Source organism: Entelurus aequoreus, linkage group LG12 (genome assembly GCF_033978785.1).
Source record: "Entelurus aequoreus isolate RoL-2023_Sb linkage group LG12, RoL_Eaeq_v1.1, whole genome shotgun sequence".
NCBI lineage: Eukaryota > Metazoa > Chordata > Actinopteri > Syngnathiformes > Syngnathidae > Entelurus > Entelurus aequoreus.
In genome coordinates this window covers 15,306,141-15,324,525 of record NC_084742.1, presented here as the reverse complement: position 1 = coordinate 15,324,525, position 18,385 = coordinate 15,306,141, and the positions used below count along the sequence as shown (strand labels likewise).

The 18,385-nt window shown below is 38.4% G+C and overlaps 1 long non-coding RNA gene across 1 annotated transcript; it reads left to right on the top strand.

Annotated features, from left to right (window-relative positions):
* The first annotated feature begins 3,464 nt into the window (after positions 1–3,464).
* LOC133662704 (uncharacterized) lies at positions 3,465–15,837 on the top strand. The gene is made up of 2 exons (XR_009828139.1): positions 3,465–3,644; positions 15,757–15,837. It is a non-coding gene; the product is annotated as an uncharacterized LOC133662704 (long non-coding RNA).
* Positions 15,838–18,385: the final 2,548 nt, after the last annotated feature.

Here is an 18,385-nt window from a genome sequence, read left to right as displayed (position 1 = left end):
TATTGCACTTTTACACTTCGGCCAGCAGAGGCTTCACAGCATGGTAATATTCAGCAAAGATCACTTCTGTTTTTAAGCTCTGACTGTAAAACGGCTCAAAGATCCTTCATACGACAATCATCTTCTGTTTTCAGGACTTACAGTCCTGCAAAGGTGCTTATCAAAAATCCTTCATACGACAATCATCTTCTGTTTTCAAGGACCTACAGTACTGCAAATGTTTTTCTTAAAGATCTTCTATATAATATAAGTCCTCTAGTGTTTTTTTAATTCAGGCCTCAAAAACAGGATGATTATGTCATGAAAAAAGTTGATCAAAATCAAAGATCCTTTGTGCAAAGATCCTCCACAAAAGGAGTGTGCTAGTGTTTTTGCATTAACATTAGGTGGATTTTTTCATACAAAGGATATTTCAGAAGTTTTTTTTTGAGGAAGCTTATCAAACTCAAAGATCCTTCATGCAACAAAACCATCCTCTGTTGTTAAAGGACCTACTGCAAAAGTGCTTGTCAAAGATCCTCTATCTAAAAGGAGTCCACAAGTATGTTTGCATTTATAACAAGGGATGATTTGGTCATATAAAGGATATTTGATTAGTATTCTTGTAGAAGGGCCTCAAATCACAAGTGATCGAAACCAAATGCTAGTCAAAGATCCTGGATGATTTTGTCATAAATAGGAGCTTTCATGTGTGTTCTTGTAGGAGGCGTATCAAAATCAAAGATCCTTTATGCAACAAAATCATCCCCTGTTTTAAGGACCTATTGTGATTATGGTGTATTTCGAACACACATAAAATATCAATATAATAGATCACATAGTTCCAGTTTGTCATTACAGCATGTCCGAAAAGTAGTGGGAAGAAGCAGAGCTTATTTAACCCTACCCCTATTCGTTTCATGCAAAAGTGCTTGTCAAAGATCATCTCTAATACGGAAGTGCTCTAGTGTTTTTTGTATTCAAAACAGAGGATGGTTTCGGCATATAAAGGATCTTTGATTAGTGTTTTTGTAGTAGGCCCTCAAAAGAGAAGTGATCTTAAAGATACTGATCAAAGATCCTTTATATGACAGAATCAGCTGCTGTTTTAAGGACCTACTACAAGAACTACGATCTGCTCGTCAAAGATCTTCTATATGGCAGGAGCACATTGCCTGTGTTTTAAGCAAACATTGTGTTGTCGTTTGTGAAGTCACAAGTTGTCTAACTTCTTGCCGTTGAATTCATGATTTCCACAAACGTGTTTGTGAACGTTAGTTTGTTCTACAAAATGTTGTTGATGTTCCAGTCAGGACCTTCCTGTCCAATCAGCATCCTCTCCCTTGTCCAGCCTACAGTCATTGGACGCCTCCAGTGACCCCCAGACTGTGACCTCCTGACAGAGCAGCGAGTCGTCATGGTGATGTGTCCTCACACACACTTGCTATCAAACACACAACACTTTCTTTCATCTCTGCCAACCAGGACACAACCTTTTTTGTATTTGTTTTATGAAGACCTCAAAATGTCCATCAAAACACAATTGGCTAAAATCAGATCAGATTTTATTAGTTTTTTAAATTACTTTATTGCTGAGCCATCATTTACTGAAATATACTAAATTTGATTGAAAATTAAAATCTCAATCTGTATATGTTATTTATATTTTTATCCCTTTTTTCACAGATTAATCTCAGATTGAGACGTTTTGACTCTGCAATTCTTACACCACACATTTTGATATTGGATCCGTTTTTGACGAATTATTTAATTGTTTCTATTATGTTTTGCTTAGTATAAAAAAGATATGACTATTTTCGTCTTATTTAAGTGTTATATATACATGTGTGTGTGGGTGTGTGTGTGTGTGTGTGTGTGTGTCTTATGTATGTATATATGTAAGGATATATATTATATATTTTATAATATACATTATATATATATATATATATATATATATATATATATATATATCCATCCGTTGTCTACCCAGGACCTTCGTATTGTGAGGCAATCATATACATACATATATGTGTGTGTGTGTGTGTGTGTGTGTGTCTTATGTATGTATATATGTAAGGATATATATTATATATTTTATAATATACATTATATATATATATATATATATATATATATATATATATATATATATATATATATATATATATATATATATATATATATATATATATATATATATATAGGCAGAGCACGGTACCTACATGTTTATTTGTGTATTTACAAATATATGTAAATACACATAAGTAAATACATATACATGTCTATATATACTGTATATATATATATTTACATATATATATATATATATTTATGTGTATATGTATATATATACATTACATACACATAAATAAATAAAATATATATATACATACACATAAATAAATAAATATATATATACATAAATAAAATAAAAATATATATACATACATACACATAAATAAATATATATATACATAAATAAATATATATAATATATAATACATATAATTATATATGTGTATATATAAGTCTTCTTATTTCTATTATTATTCTTTTTTTATTGTAATTTTTTATGATTTTAAAACATAGATATTTTATTTTTTGTCTATTTAAATTTTTTATATTACATTTTAGTCATCCTTATCCATAGATTTTTAAAAATATATAATAAAAGATATTTTGTGTATATTAATTTTTTTTTAAATATACAGTAAATTTATATTTTATATAGTATATTTTTCTTGACTTCCTCATCTTTATATTTTTTTCTCAGCCGTGAGAAGTCGGCGACGTGTTGCTTGGCGACGGACACTGGGCAATTCCCCAAACAGGTGGGTGGGGTCTGGAGCTGGCAACTGAGGCTGCACCTGCCGACACACACACACACACACACACACACACACACACACACACACACACACACACACACACACACACACACACAGAAAAATCATTGCTAATTCAGTGAGAAAAACAAGCTTATCTTTAGTGCGATGGCTCACACGGACATTTATCGGATGTTCTTTTGTGACTCAGCAGCATTTTGGATCTTTGTAGCAAGAAAAATGTTTGTTATTGACAAGTGAGGCGACCTCATGCTCATATGTGCTCTGGTGGACATCTTTACTTTACTGTACATCCTGACAGCAGGAAACTTCTGAGTCATTCAAAAAAGTTTATTTTTGGATTTTCTCTTATTTTCACAGGAGTTAAAAATGAAATAAGACAGTGCTTACTGTATGTACAGTACATGATCCACTGTACACTGGGGTTGTCAGGCACACGACATTGATACAACATGGATTATACGTACATGTGTCACACAGTATTGTCACACATCCACTTCTTTGTCACCTTTTGTTTGGGTGGTTGAAGCCATTTTGGTGTTCTGTGTTTGGAGCAGTTATTTGGTTTTTCCTTTTCTTTGTGTTTTTCTTTGTTACCGCCCCTTTGTTTTCTGTTACAGACTTCACCACTCCTTGAGCCGGGCATAATTGCTGCAGGTGTGCGTAATTAACTCGCCTATTTATCCACACCTGTACGGGCAGGAAGGCACTGGCTGATTAGTCTTCGTGACACATGTCAGGACCTCGGATTCAAGCTCTGGATTCTTCTCCTCAATTCCACTTCCTGTACGACTTTTCGCCTTCCGTCCGACCCAGGTAGCCACTCTGTTCTTGATGTCATATTTTACCTGTTTATCCCTTTTTTCACAGATTATGCTGTTAGCTATTGTTTCCCTTTTTGATGCACCGTAGTTTTTTTGTTATCCACTTAAGTATTGCTCGTTATCCCTGTTTTGAGCAATAAGGACCCTTTTTTGTTCTTACTCCTGCCCATTGGCGTTGTTAGGCCTATTTTAGGGGGGCTCAAGCCCCCCTAAAATGTTCTTAAGCCCCCCTAAATAATTTGGTGTTAAAAAAAAAAGAAAATCTTTTTTTTTTTTTTTTACAAATACATGCCGACATATTCATTATAAAGTGGCCCGAATATGAGTTTAAATAAATAATCATATAACCTGTCATTATTCACTCAGTTTCCCCTCACTTCATAGTGTAAGGTAGAGAGCCCCTTTAGTGCGTCGGTATCCAATCCATTCCACTTGTTCATATAGAAAATGCCCACATCACTCAAAATCCAGTCCGCGTTTTCTCTGCGACCTTGCTTGCGGTCTGGCAGGTGTACGAAGCACATTAGCACACAGCACTGCAGAACAAGAACCTTGTGTCTGCAATTGTAAATAATTTAGTTTTTAAGTTTTGTGTTTCTTGTAGAATCTATATAAAGTAATATACATTAGCCTATTGTTAAAATAATGAAAACATCATTAAATATATTTGTTTTATTGTATTGTTACATTAATAGCTGTTGTATTATTATAGGATGGCTTGTTAAACATTGCATAGGATTTTCAGAGGGTGGAAAAACCAAGACATTTAATACAAAATGTAAAATGAAAAAATAAATAAAAAGAAAAAAAATGGTTAAAAGCCATCGTCCCGGGGAGCATTTAATTTCGTCCCGTGCATTTTTTTTACCGTCCCCGGGACGACGGGACTACATTGATCTCAAGCCCTGGAAGTTGCATTTTATTGTTTGCATTATTTGTTTCAGCATTGTACTTTGAAGATGATCCCTCAGCTCTTTGACAGCTTTGGCTCTTTTTCAGATCAGCAAACTAAGACTTTCTTATTTACAGTATATATAAATGTTTCTCATTTCTATTCAGACCTCCATATATATTTAATTTCCTTAACGGCTTGCCATAATATATATATAAATATATTATATACAAGCCAAATTATCCTGATCCAGATATTACTTTAATTCAAGTAATTAAGTAATATTTCCAGGGCTTGAATTTACAACCATTTTAGTCACATATGTGCCCAAAATGTAATATGTGCAACTTCAAAATATTTGGGAACAAACAATTATTGTATTGTGAGCGAAAGTTGTTTCATTAGCATGTTTGTTGTGAATTAAAGGCCTACTGAAACCTCAAACTACTACCGACCACGCAGTCTGATAGTTTATATATCAATGATGAAATCTTAACATTGCAACACATGCCAATACGGCCGGGTTAACTTATAAAGTGCAATTTTAAATTTCCCGGGAAACTTCCGGCTGAAAACGTTTCGGTACGATGACGTTTGCGTGTGACGTCACGGGTTGAAGAAGACATTTTGGAATAGCACGGTGGCCGTCTGTTTTCACCACATAATTCCACAGTATTCTGGACATCTGTGTTGGTGAATCTTTTGCAATTTGTTCAATTAACAATGGAGACTGCAAAGAAGAAAGTTGTAGGTGGGATCGGTGTATTAGCGGCTGGCTGCAGCAACACAACCAGGAGGACTTTGAGTTGGATAGCAGCTTTGGCTTCCAAACATTTGATCGCTTGCCCTTACGTGCGTGCCGCTATGTGCATGTCACGTACGTAACTTTGGGGAAATATATGTTTCTTGCAGACTCTGATGGCGGCCGGGGTGTCGTCGAAAGCTACAACGCCGTACGCCGCCGCGCCGCTGTCCTCACCTGTCTGGGTTGACTTCCTCCGTCTCCGGGCCGCCGACCGCACCGATCATTGTGGTGAAGTCCTTCGTCGCGCCGTCGATCGCTGGAACGCAGGTGAGCACGGGTGTTGATGAGCAGATGAGGGCTGGCGTAGGTGGAGAGCTAATGTTTTTAGCATAGCTCTGTTGAGGTCCCGTAGCTAAGTTAGCTTCAATGGCGTCGTTAGCAACAGCATTGCTAGGCTTCGCCAGGCGGCACAGCATTGACGGTGTGGTTACAGGTCCAGGGTTTGGTAGTATTGTTTATCTTCTGTCTATCCTTCCAGTCAGGGGCTTATTTCTTCTGTTTCTATATGCAGTTAAGCACGATGGTATCATGTTAGCTCCGTAGCTAAAGTGCTTCGCCGATGTATTGTCGTGGCGATAAAAGTCACTGTGAATGTCCATTTCGCGTTCTCGACTCTCATTTTCAAGAGGATATAGTCCGTGATCCACAATAGAAAAAGGAGAGTGTGTGGAATCCAATGAGCCCTTGTACCTAAGTTACGGTCAGAGCGAAAAAAGATACGTCCTGCACTGCACTCTAATCCTTCACTCTCACTTTCCTCATCCACAAATCTTTCATCCTGGCTCAAATTAATGGGGTAATCGTTGCTTTCTCGGTCCGAATCGCTCTCGCTGCTGGTGTAAACAATGTGCAAATGTGAGGAGCCCTTCAGACTGTGACGTCACGCTACGACTCTGTATCGGTACAGCCGGTACAGGCAAGGCTTTTTTTATCAGCGACCAAAAGTTGCGAACTTTATCGTCGATGTTCTCTACTAAATCCTTTCAGCAAAAATATGGCAATATCGCGAAATGATCAAGTATGACACATAGAATGGATCTGCTATCCCCGTATAAATAAGAAAATTTCATTTCAGTAGGCCTTTAATAACATAGAGGCTAATGCCATGACTTTCATTGTGTTTCAGTGTATCTTGAAGGATCATACAAGTAATTGTTTCTTGTTGATGCTGTAAACAAAATGTCACTGTGCAAACCCATGTTTTATTGTTGTACTGAACACAGATTGAAACTAAACCGACTGAAATAATAATAATAATAACAATGACTAATTTCTAAGTCTTTGTTAGCCGTTTGTGAAGTTTTGTGCTCGTGCGCTACGTTCGCTCGCATCCTGCATCTCCTGGGGGCTAAGCCCCCCCTGTCCTTAAAAGCTAGTGACGCCCCTGCTCCTGCCTATGTTGTATCCTGGGATCCGCCAGCCTCTTTGAGTGACAACATGTCCTTTAAAACTGACTGTGAAACAACATTGCAAAATAGTTGCATTTGTAAATTGAGACAATGTTGTTGGTTAGGAAATGACCAAATTTCAATGGTTATATCAGCGTCAAAACCGGACCTTGAATAAATGTTGTCAAAAAGCATGTTTCAACGTTAAGTTTGAGTTGCTCAACGTCAGGACCTCATTGACCAAGTTTTCAACGTTGTTTCAATGTCTAGTGCCTGCTGGTAAAGGACTGTCATTGGCAAGTCAGATTCATTAGATTTAAAGTACCAATGATTGTCACACACACACTATGTGTGGCGAAATTAACCTCTGCATTTAACCCACCACCCTTGATCACCCCCTGGGAGGTGAGGGGAGCAGTGAGCAGCAGCGGTGGCTGTGCCCGGGAATCAATTTTGGTGATTTAACCCCCAATTCTAACCCTTGATGCTGCGTGCCAAGCAGGGAGGTAATAGGTCCCATTTTTATCGTCTTTGGTATGACTCGGCCGGGGTTTGAACTCACAACCTACCGATCTCAGGGCGGACACTCTAACCACTAGGCCACTGACTACAGTAAGATTTGCACGTAGTTAACAATCAGGGGAGAAACATTGTGTTTATGCTACATGTGTGCTAGCATGTATGCTACATGCATGCTAGCATGTGTCACTGTCACTTCTGTTAAAATGTAAATGTATTATTCGGTTTGGAAACTTTACAGGTTTGCATGTTACTACAAATGTTGGTATCAATCCGATACCAAGTAGTTACAGAGTCATACATTGGTCATACCTAAAGTTACTGCGTTCAGGGACGTACAGTATTTTCTGGGTTTATAAACCATAAAAAAAATGACAAAAGATTTTGTGATACTAAAAAATATTGATGTTATTGTTGCATCTGACCAGTCTTCCTCTCAGGGGATTAAAGTCACTGGTCAATCCCAAGTTCTTTCAGATGACATATATGTTGAGTAAGAAGGACCATCAAGACAGAATAGGAATATTATCAAGTTTTACTAAAGCTTTAGGAGACCAGTCCTACAGTGCGCTAATACCAGCATCTAGAAGAGGTCTGAAAATCAAACTGGAAGAGACAACTTATTGAATACGAAAACAGCCCCCACCCTGCCCAGAAAGGAATACAGCCTCATTGTTCTAATACTGATAAGGTAAAAAAGGAGTATGTTATACTCCCACATTCCAACCCTTCAAGGTGAAGCACAGAGTTTACTTGCGGACATAAGATACAAGCAAAAAGAGAACACATGGGAAAATATTAGCTGCTTTAAACATGACTATGAATAAAGAAAGAACTCTTGAAAATATATGCATTCTCCACATTATCTTTGTAGTATCGACGATGTCTGTGTAGATCCACCCATGGCATGTGTTTACATTCAGGAGCACTAGCTCGCGGTTAGCTATTGTATACTCCTACGGTGTGTAGTGAAGCCTGTTTAGCTATTCCTTGTCCTGCAGGGATGATACTTGTAAGAAACTTACTTTATTTGTCGCCATGGAGGCGAGGATTAGTGATTTAGAAGTAGCTAAAACACTGAAAGGATGTTAGCCACTAGCTAACTGTTTAAAGTACCGCTGGTAGAGAAGCCCCTCAGTGTTGATAGCGTCTCCTTTTTTATTAAAGCAAAAATGTGTCCATTCTCCCTCTTCAGTCTCCACACCGTTTTGGCTTTCAAGTACCCGTGCGTGTGCGTTGCCTAACATGCGTCTCTTACTGCTTTTACCAGCAATGTCACGACATAACCGTCTTGTCTGTAAAACAAACAAAAAAAAGTACACAATATTTTTCAGAGGCAGTATAGTACCGCTTGTAATTCATTAGTAACGTGGTACTTATTAGTACCGGTATACCGTACAACCCTAGTAGCATGTGAGCTACATGGTTGGAGCTTCATGTCATGTCGGTGATCATGTTTTTGTTTAGTTATGTTCTGCTTGGTTTTTGGACACTTTTTAGTTCCTGCTTTCACTCCCTTGCCTTGTCACCATGACTACTCATTAGTTTCACCTGTCTCACGTTTTGCACTCGCGCACCTGTCACAAATCATATCTGTATTATTTAAGCCCATTGTTGCCAGGAAGTCAGCCTGGCGACATTAACTCTGATACCTCCATGATTACGCGTCCATGCCATAGTTCCATGATCTTTCCATGCTTGACCAAGTAAGTTTTGTTTCATGTCCTTAGTCTGTTTATGTGTTAATTTTGTTCATAGCCAAGTTTGTACTTCCGCCCTTGTGCGCACTTTTCGTTTGTTCCTTTTGATAGTGTTAAAATAAATATGTCCTTACCTTCAATCAATCAATCAATCAATGTTTATTTATATAGCCCTAAATCACAAAAGCCTCAAAGGGCTGCACAAGCCACAACGACATCCTCGGCACAGAGCCCACACAAGGGACGTCGATGTGAATGACTATGAGAAACCTTGGGGAAGATCGCATATGTGGGTAACCCCCCCTCTAAGTACAGTCCCTAGTGGATCCAACATAACAGTGAGAGTCCAGTCCATAGTGGGGCCAGCAGGAGACCATCCCGAGCGGAGACAGGTCAGTAGCGCAGAGACGTCCCCAACCGATGCACAGGCGAGCGGTCCACCCCGGGTCCCAACTCTGGACAGCCAGCACTTCATCCATGGTCACCGGAACCGGAATGACCCGGCGAGGGGGCAAAGGAGAAAAGAAAACGGCAGATCAACTGGTCTAAAAAAGGGGGGTCTATTTAAAGGCTAGAGTATACAAATGAGTTTTAAGATGGGACTTAAATGCTTCTACTGAGGTAGCATCTCTAACTGTTACCGGGAGGGCATTCCATAGTACTGGAGCCCGAACAGAAAACGCTCTGTAGCCCGCAGACTTTTTTTGGGCTCTGGGAATCACTAATAAGCCGGAGTTCTTTGAACGCAGATTTCTTGCCGGGACATTGGTACAATACAGTCAGCAAGATAGGATGGAGCTAGACCGTGTAGTATTTTATACGTAAGTAGTAAAACTTTAAAGTCACATCTTAAGTGCACAGGAAGCCAGTGCAAGTGAGCCAGTATAGGCGTAATATGATCAAACTTTCTTGTTCTTGTCAAGAGTCTAGCAGCCGCATTTTGTACCATCTGTAATCTTTTAATGCTAGACATAGGGAGACCCGAAAATAATACGTTACAGTAATCGAGACGAGACGTAACGAACGCATGAATAATGATCTCAGCGTCGCTAGTAGACAAAATGGAACGAATTTTTGCGACATTACGGACATTAAAGAAGGCTGTTTTAGTAACACTCTTAATGTGTGACTCACGCCTTGCCCGCTCCAACTTTCCTTTGCATTCCGGGAAAACAAAACACCCCAAAGTCCTCTTCTTGACACTTCAATGTCCAGCCATTGGACTGTGAGGTTGAATCAGAGTCCAAACAAACTCCTGTGCTTTGAATGATGGAATAATAAATATTTAGACACCTCTTATGAGGGCCACTAATGCTTAATGTTAGCACATTTTAACAAACTTCTACAATAATTCATGCAGGATATTTGATTCATCCTTTCACTTTAATTCAGTAAGTTGGTTTCCTTACTTTTTTTTCCTACACTTCATTCTCCAGGGAGAGTTGAGGTCTTAGCTCTGGATAAGAACATTCTAGACGCGTGAAATGCTTTATTCCTCCTAAAAGCAGATTTCATGTTTGGCGTCTTTGTCTCGTTGGAACAAGTTTCTGCCAGACGTCAGTTTCAGTCAGGACGTCTTTCTTGGTGGACAAAGTGAGACCGGCTTCACTTTGACACTGCAGCCTTCTGACAGGTTGGAGCTTCATCAACATCTCATTCAGACGTTTCTGGGCCAAGGACCATACAGGAAACTGAGGGAGGACGTCTTACTGATGAAACTGTTTTGAAATTACACTGGTCTTTTAAAGTACATTCTTATTGTGCAATACTACTACATTCAAATAATACAGTACAGTACAACACCGCTATTTGCTAGATGGAAACTGCCACACCAATCGCTAGCTGACAACTAGCGCAGTAATTGCCATTTGGCAACTGACGCGCTAATTGCTGTTGCATTAATCGTTAGCTGGCAACTGGAACGTTAATTGCTAGCTGGTGCATTAACTGGTGCGTTAATTGCTAGCTGGCAACTAGCGTGCTAATCAGTGGGTGACAACTAGCACACTGATTGCCAGCTGACAGCTAGTGCTCTAATGCCTAGCTGCCAGCTAGCGCTCTAATGACTAGCTGGCGATTGGTTTGTTGTTAGTTGGCAACTAGTGCTGATCACTAGCTGACAATTAGCTCGCTAAAAGCCAGTTGGCATCTGGTGTGGCAATTCCTAGCTGATAACTAACGCTCTAATCGAGAGCTGACCGCTAGTTCACTAATAGCTCGCCGGCTGTGTTAATCGCTAGCGTTTAACTAGCATGCTAATTGCTAGCTGGCAACTAGTGCGCTAATTGTTAGCGATCTTAAATTTTAACAGTAATAATTAATAATTCATGTTTTTATTATATGTCTGAAGGTACAGTGAGAATGTCGATCATGTCAATCAATCAATCAATCAATGTTTATTTATATAGCCCTAAATCACAAGTGTCTCAAAGGGCTGTACAAGCCACAACGACATCCTCGGCCCTGCTGTTTCTAAGCCACACTACAGTGTGTTGATCAATGTTCATTTCTATTTAATGACATTTACATTTGTGGAAAAATTGAAGGGGGACAAGAAAACAAATATTTAATAAATATCACGACCCCCTGCATCACCCCTGCTGACCTCCTGTTGAAGATTTATGTCCTATAGTAATAATTCACCAAAATAGAATAAATTGTTCACAAATGTTTCTAAAAGACGATTACAAATGGTACAGGTTGACATTCTTACACCTTCCTTTCACTTTTCTGCCCTTTTGAGAGTTTGTTGGTCCAACACTAGTTCTGTCAAACTGATCTCACAGCTGCTGTCAATCATGGTCCCCAACAACTCCTTTGTAAGTGAATGTTGAAGACTTATGACGTCATGTCACTTTTCAGTGTGTAGTTTGAGAGTAGTCATGTGACTGCCAGGCAGCGTCTGATTGGTGGAATGGCGTCACGTGACCGAAGTGTACATATTTTTTTGCATGCAGTAATAGATTATGAATAAATGTATAGGTGACATTGTAATGTCGGACGAGATAATAGTCTTTCAAGAAAAGACGTCACTCTGTATAATAGCCAAAATTAATGGACATGTTATTTAGAGACACACATCAGTGAATGAAGTGCAAACTTAATCAACAACCATACATTTCACACTAAAAGTGACTATATAAACAACGGCAACACTGTCATAAACCCGTGCCATATAATGAAACCACAGTAAACAACAATGACAAACACATTTCAAGAGAATATTTGCACCGCAACACAACGGAACACATTTGCAGAATTCCCTGCAGCACCTACTCTTCCGGGACGCTACAATATAAATAAATGGAGAGATCTGAGTAAAAGTCAATGTAACAAAATAAAAGTAATCTTTGTTCATCAAAAAATACTTAAGTAAAAAGTATGTTGCATTAAAAGTACTCTGACAAAAAGTTACTGTAACGAAGTACATGTAGCGCATTACTACCCACCTGTTATACATTACATGATCGATTGCTAGCATTAGCTGACAACACACTGTGTGTGTGTGTGTGTTACATGTGATGTCATTTACATAATTGGAGTGATTGATTGACAGAAACTTTTATTAGTAGATTGCACAGTGAAGTACATATTCCGTACAATTGACCACTAAATGGTAACACCCGAATAAGTATTTCAACTTGTTTAAGTCGGGGGCCACTTAAATTGATTCATGATACAGATATATACTATCAAATATATACTAACATCATAATACAGTCATCACACAAGATAATCATCAGAGTATATACATTGAATTATTTTCATTATTTACAATCCGGGGTGTGGGATATGGGGGGGGGGGGGTGCGGGGGGTTAGGTTTGGTTGGTATCAACACTTCAGTCATCAACAATCAGCATCAACAATTGTATCATCAGAGAAATGGACATTGAAACAGTGTAGGAATGACTTGGTAGGATATGTACAGCAAGTAGTGGACATAGAGAGAGGTTCAGAAAGTATAAGAAAGTATCTACATTTGATTATTTACATTTGATTATTTACAATCCGAAGAGGTAGGATGTGGAAGGGAGGGTGTTCGTTTAGGGTTGAAGTTGCCTGGAGGTGTTCTTTGAGTGCAGTTTTGAAGGAGGATAGAGATGCCCTTTCTTTTACACTTGTTGGGAGTGCATTCCATATTGATGTGGCATAGAAAGAGAATGAGTTAAGACCTTTTGTTAGTTCGGAATCTGGGTTTAACGTGGTTAGTGGAGCTCCCCCTGGTGTTGTGGTTATGGCGGTCATTTACGTTAAGGAAGTAGTTTGACATGTACTTCGGTATCAGGGAGGTGTAGTGGATTTTATAGACTAGGCTCAGTGCAAGTTGTTACTCTTAATCACGTGCTAAAAGATGGAAAATGGATATAATGCTTACAACACTGCTTTATATGCATCCACATGTAAGTTGCCAACATGTTTAGGAGCCTAACATGAAATAGATTTTCATTTATGTAGGAGCAATACATTAACACTTCTTTAAAGGCCTACTGAAACCCACTACTACCGACCACGCAGTCTGATAGTTTATATATCAATGATGAAATCTTAACATTGTAACACATGCCAATACGGCCGGGTTAACTTATAAAGTGCAATTTTAAATTTCCCGCTAAACTTCCGGTTGAAAATGTCTATGTATGATGACGTATGCGCGTGACGTCACTAAATAAACGGAAGTATTGGTACACCATTGAATCCAATACAAAAAAGCTCTGTTTTTGTCTCAAAATTCCACAGTATTCTGGACATCTGTGTTGGTGAATCTTTTGCAATTTGTTTAATGAACAATGAAGACTGCAAAGAAGAAAGTTGTAGGTGGGATCGGTGTATTAGCGGCTGGCTGTAGCAACACAACCAGGAGGACTTTGACTTGGATAGCAGACGCGCTAGCTAACGCTAGCCGCCGACCGCACGGATGATCGGGTGAAGTCCTTCGTCCTTCCGCCGATCGCTGGAACGCAGGTGAGCACGGGTGTTGATGAGCAGATGAGGGCTGGCTGGCGTAGGTGGAGCACTATTGTTTTTATCATCGCTCTGTAAGGTCCCGTAGCTAAGTTAGCTTCAATGGCGTCGTTAGCAACAGCATTTTTAAGCTTCGCCAAGCTGGAAATTATTAACCGTGTATTTACATGTCCACGGTTTAATAGTATTGTTGATTTTCTGTCCATCCTTCCAGTCAGTGGTTTATTTATTTTGTTTCTATCTGCATTTGAGCCCGATGCTATCACGTTAGCTCAGTAGCTAAAGAGTTTCACCGATGTATTGTTATGGAGATAAAAGTCACTGTGAATGTCCATTTCGCGTTCTCGACTGTCATTTTCAAGAGGATATAGTATCCGAGGTGGTTTGAAATACAAATCCGTGATCCACAATAGAAAAAGGAGAAAGTGTGGAATCCAATGAACCCTTGTACCTAAGTTATGGTCAGAGCGAAAAAAGATACGTCCTGCACTGCATTCTAGTCCTTCACTCTCACGTTCCTCATCCATGAATCTTTCATCCTCGCTCAAATTAATGGGGTAATTGTCGCTTTCTCGGTCCGAATCTCTCTCGCTGCATTGTAAACAATGGGGAAATGTGAGCAGCCCTCCAGCCTGTTACGTCACGCTACTTCCGGTAGGGGCAAGGCTTTTTTTTATCAGCGACCCAAAGTTGCGAACTTTATCGTCGTTGTTCTCTACTAAATCCTTTCAGCAAAAATATGGCAATATCGCGAAATGATCAAGTATGACACATAGAATGGATCTGCTATCCCCGTTTAAATAAAAAAAAATCATTTCAGTAGGCCTTTAAATATTTACTTAAAAGTGTCTATTAGAATTAAATATATAAATGTGTCATTAAATGTCAGTTTATTAAAGGTAAAATAAATAATTATTTAATCATTTTTTTAAAATATTCAATTAATTATTTAATGACACTGTACTTTAGACGCTTCATCAATTTATTTGATCTGTCAATCTTTGAAAGTCAGTGGGCGGGTCTAACACCTGATTGGTTAATCAGCACTTCCGCTTGTCCGTGGAACTTTCGACCGGAGAAGCGAGGGAGTACTGGTCTGAAAGTGTGGAAATAACTCCGACACGTGGAATAAAATCCTCCGCTCTAACTGCTACATGCTCCGTGACAGCAGGTCTCGCTTCCACCAGCTCTAAAACATTCCGAAAGGACGAGTGAATCTCCTCCTCAGCCGCCATGGTTTGCGAAGACTTCCCAAAGTTCCCGAAGCGTTGATTGGATTAGATCCCTGTTAGCCCCGCCCACTCACTTTGATGGCTGACTTTGGCAGGTGAAAATAAATAACGACATAATCATGAATTAAATGTTTAAATAATTCATCAAATATTAAAATAAATATTTCGATGATAAAATGCACTTTTACATTTAATACATTATGACACTTTTAGTAACACAGTTGTGTATTTTAATTCCAGTTATAATGAATAAAAGACACATCATTATTGAAATATTTATTTCATTTTGTCCCATTTGAACATCTTTAGCAAACTTCTGCAAAATCCTGCTCTTTTGCCTTCGCTGTTCTTCGAAAAGCTCTTTTGCACTTCGAGGAGAGCAACATGTCCACATTTGGACACGGCGTGCGCGTGCGTGCGTGCGTGCGCAGCCCCCCCCCCCATCTCCCCCCGGTCTTGTTCCGCGCGTGTAACGGAGCCAGTGGGAGTGGGGGCGGGCTGATGTGATTTGTGTGCAGCAGCAAGAAGAAGAAGAAGAAGAAGGGCGACATTGTGGATCTTTATCAGTCTTTTGGATTTATTTCTTGCTTTTTGTCCGTTTAAAGATGGATTACCGCCTGTGTGGACTTCTGCTTCTGTCCGGCTTGGCCTGCGTGTCCACAGGACAGTTCCCCAACGCGCACATGTGAGTACTAAATAAAGTGCCCGCTTATTAGAAGTCCTATTATTAGCAGTACTTGTATTATTGTGATCTTAGCAGCCTTTAAGGAATCAAACCACACAACTTATGAAAAGCGGATATATTTGTTCGGAGGTTATTTTCGCGGCGTGACACATGCGGCTGTCAAATGTGACAAACTTTATTATTTTATTATGTAAATGCACTTTATTGTGGTGGGGATTTAGCAGCGCTGTTGTCTACTTCCTGTTTGAACTTGCTTCTAACTACTCGTGGACAAAAGTATTGGGACACTGTTGCACCAAGTCCAAAATATTCCTCTGTGAGGCAAAAGTGCTGTTTACACTGCAGCGTAAGATCCTCTATTTGACAAGAGCACTCTGTTGTTTTGAATTCCTAAAATGCAAATCGAAGATCGTATGTGTGAGAAGAATGCTCCGCTGTTTTTACGCAAACCCTGGTCAAAGATTGTCTATACAATAAGAACGCTTTAGGGTCATTTTTTTTATATGGTGCCTTTTGCGTCCCCAGTATAAATCATGTCATATTTTCTCAAAATATTTACAATTGCTCATTCCATTAGTTTCTTTGTGTATGGTAAATTGTTGTCTATCATAAATACAGTGATATGGGCTTCAAACATTAGAATATATATATTTTTAAAGCTTTTGTTAAAGTTCTATTATGCGATTTTGCCATGTCCCTGGTGCTGTTTATTCAACTTTAATCTAGAAAATAACAAATAAAAACATATATTTTTAATTTTTTTTTGTTATGATATAATTATCATAGACAAGCTCTCTTTAGTCATATGGTGTATATTATCAAAATCGTAAAAAGAATTACAAAAAAATAAGGTTCTATGTCTGTCCCTGTGGTCGCTGTCCACTCTGTTAAGTTGCGTTACTGTCCCTTTAAGAAAACAACCACATTTGTCAGTGACATCATTCTCATTAGGTAACATCACACCAGTGGCGGGAAACTCAACTCTGGTAAGCTGTGTGGTTTTTTAGCTCTCTTACTATCTGATGTTGATGTTTTTATGAAGTGAATTTAATGTGGTTGAACATAACGTGTCCACTCTGTTAGGCCTAAATAATAAGGAGATCAATCAAATTGAAATTTTTCAAAACATGTTTGTGTGAAATTATAGATTTCTTATCAATTATTCAAGTCCATGCTAGCTGTTATGTTAACACAGGCAGGCTGAAGGCTAACTTTAGCTCAAAATGTCCACCGTGTTAGTGTCCACCGTGTTAGCCTCATTCAACTAACACGGTGGACATCAACCTAACAGAGTGGACATGTATATAGTAATGTTGACTTATCACAATGTATATGTAGTGCTATTATGCATTCAACAGCAGTTTCTTTCATAATTCTTGGTTAATCATCACTGCTGTTGCAAAATATCATATACAGCAAATACATTGGTGTTAAAAGTACAGTGTTAATGCTTTTCAGTGTGAAGTGAATGTACTTGTAGTTACATAAAGATATGTAAGGGGTTGATAATAATGATATAACATTTTAGTAATTTGTATCATAATTCATATTTCTTAAGAAATGAAATAGATTAATATCCCCCGTTCTCAAAAATGCCCTTGTTTTTCTCAATATATGCTATTTAAAAATGTATGTATTCTAAAAATATATCTGCTTAGAGTGAGGGATATACAATCCATATAGGAAAGTCATTATACAGGCAATCATGCACTGAAAACACATGTATGCTGTTATGCATATGTCCTTAACAGAGTGGACATATCCCGTGTGTCACCTCTCATTAATATAGCTAAATATACTATGATTTAGGTGCCTGAGTTCGACCAATATGTTTTTCAGCAAGTTACATATGTCATGTATACAATAGAACATAAAAATATTGGTAAATCAACTATTTATTTTTTACAAGTTATGAAGTCCAAATGGCACCCTATAAAAAAAACGACCCTTTAGTGTTTTTAAGGAATGGCTGCAAAATAGATTGTCTATGCAAGACGACAATGCGCGGATGTTTTTAAATGCACAAATGCAATGCTCAATGTCTTTTATATCATGTTCTACTGGTTTTACCACCCACTGGTCAAAGATCCTCTATATCACAGGAGTGTTCTGCTGGTTTTACAACCTCCCTCGTCAAAGATCCTCTATATGACATGAGTGTTCTACTGGTTTTAACGACCTCACTAGTCAAAGATCCTCTATATCACAGGAGTGTTCTGCTGGCTTTACAACCTTACTCGTCAAAGATCCTCTATATCACATGAGTGTTCTACTGGTTTTAACGACCTCACTAGTCAAAGATCCTCTATATCACAGGAGTGTTCTGCTGGTTTTACAACCTCACTCGTCAAAGATCCTCTATATCAGTGGTCCCCAACCCAAGAAATTAAAAAAATATATATATATATATATATATATATATATATACATTTTTATTTTTTATTTTTATTAAATCAACATAAAAAACACAATATATACATTGTATATCAATATAGATCAATACAGTCTGCAGGGATACAGTCCGTAAGCACACATAATTGTATTTTTTT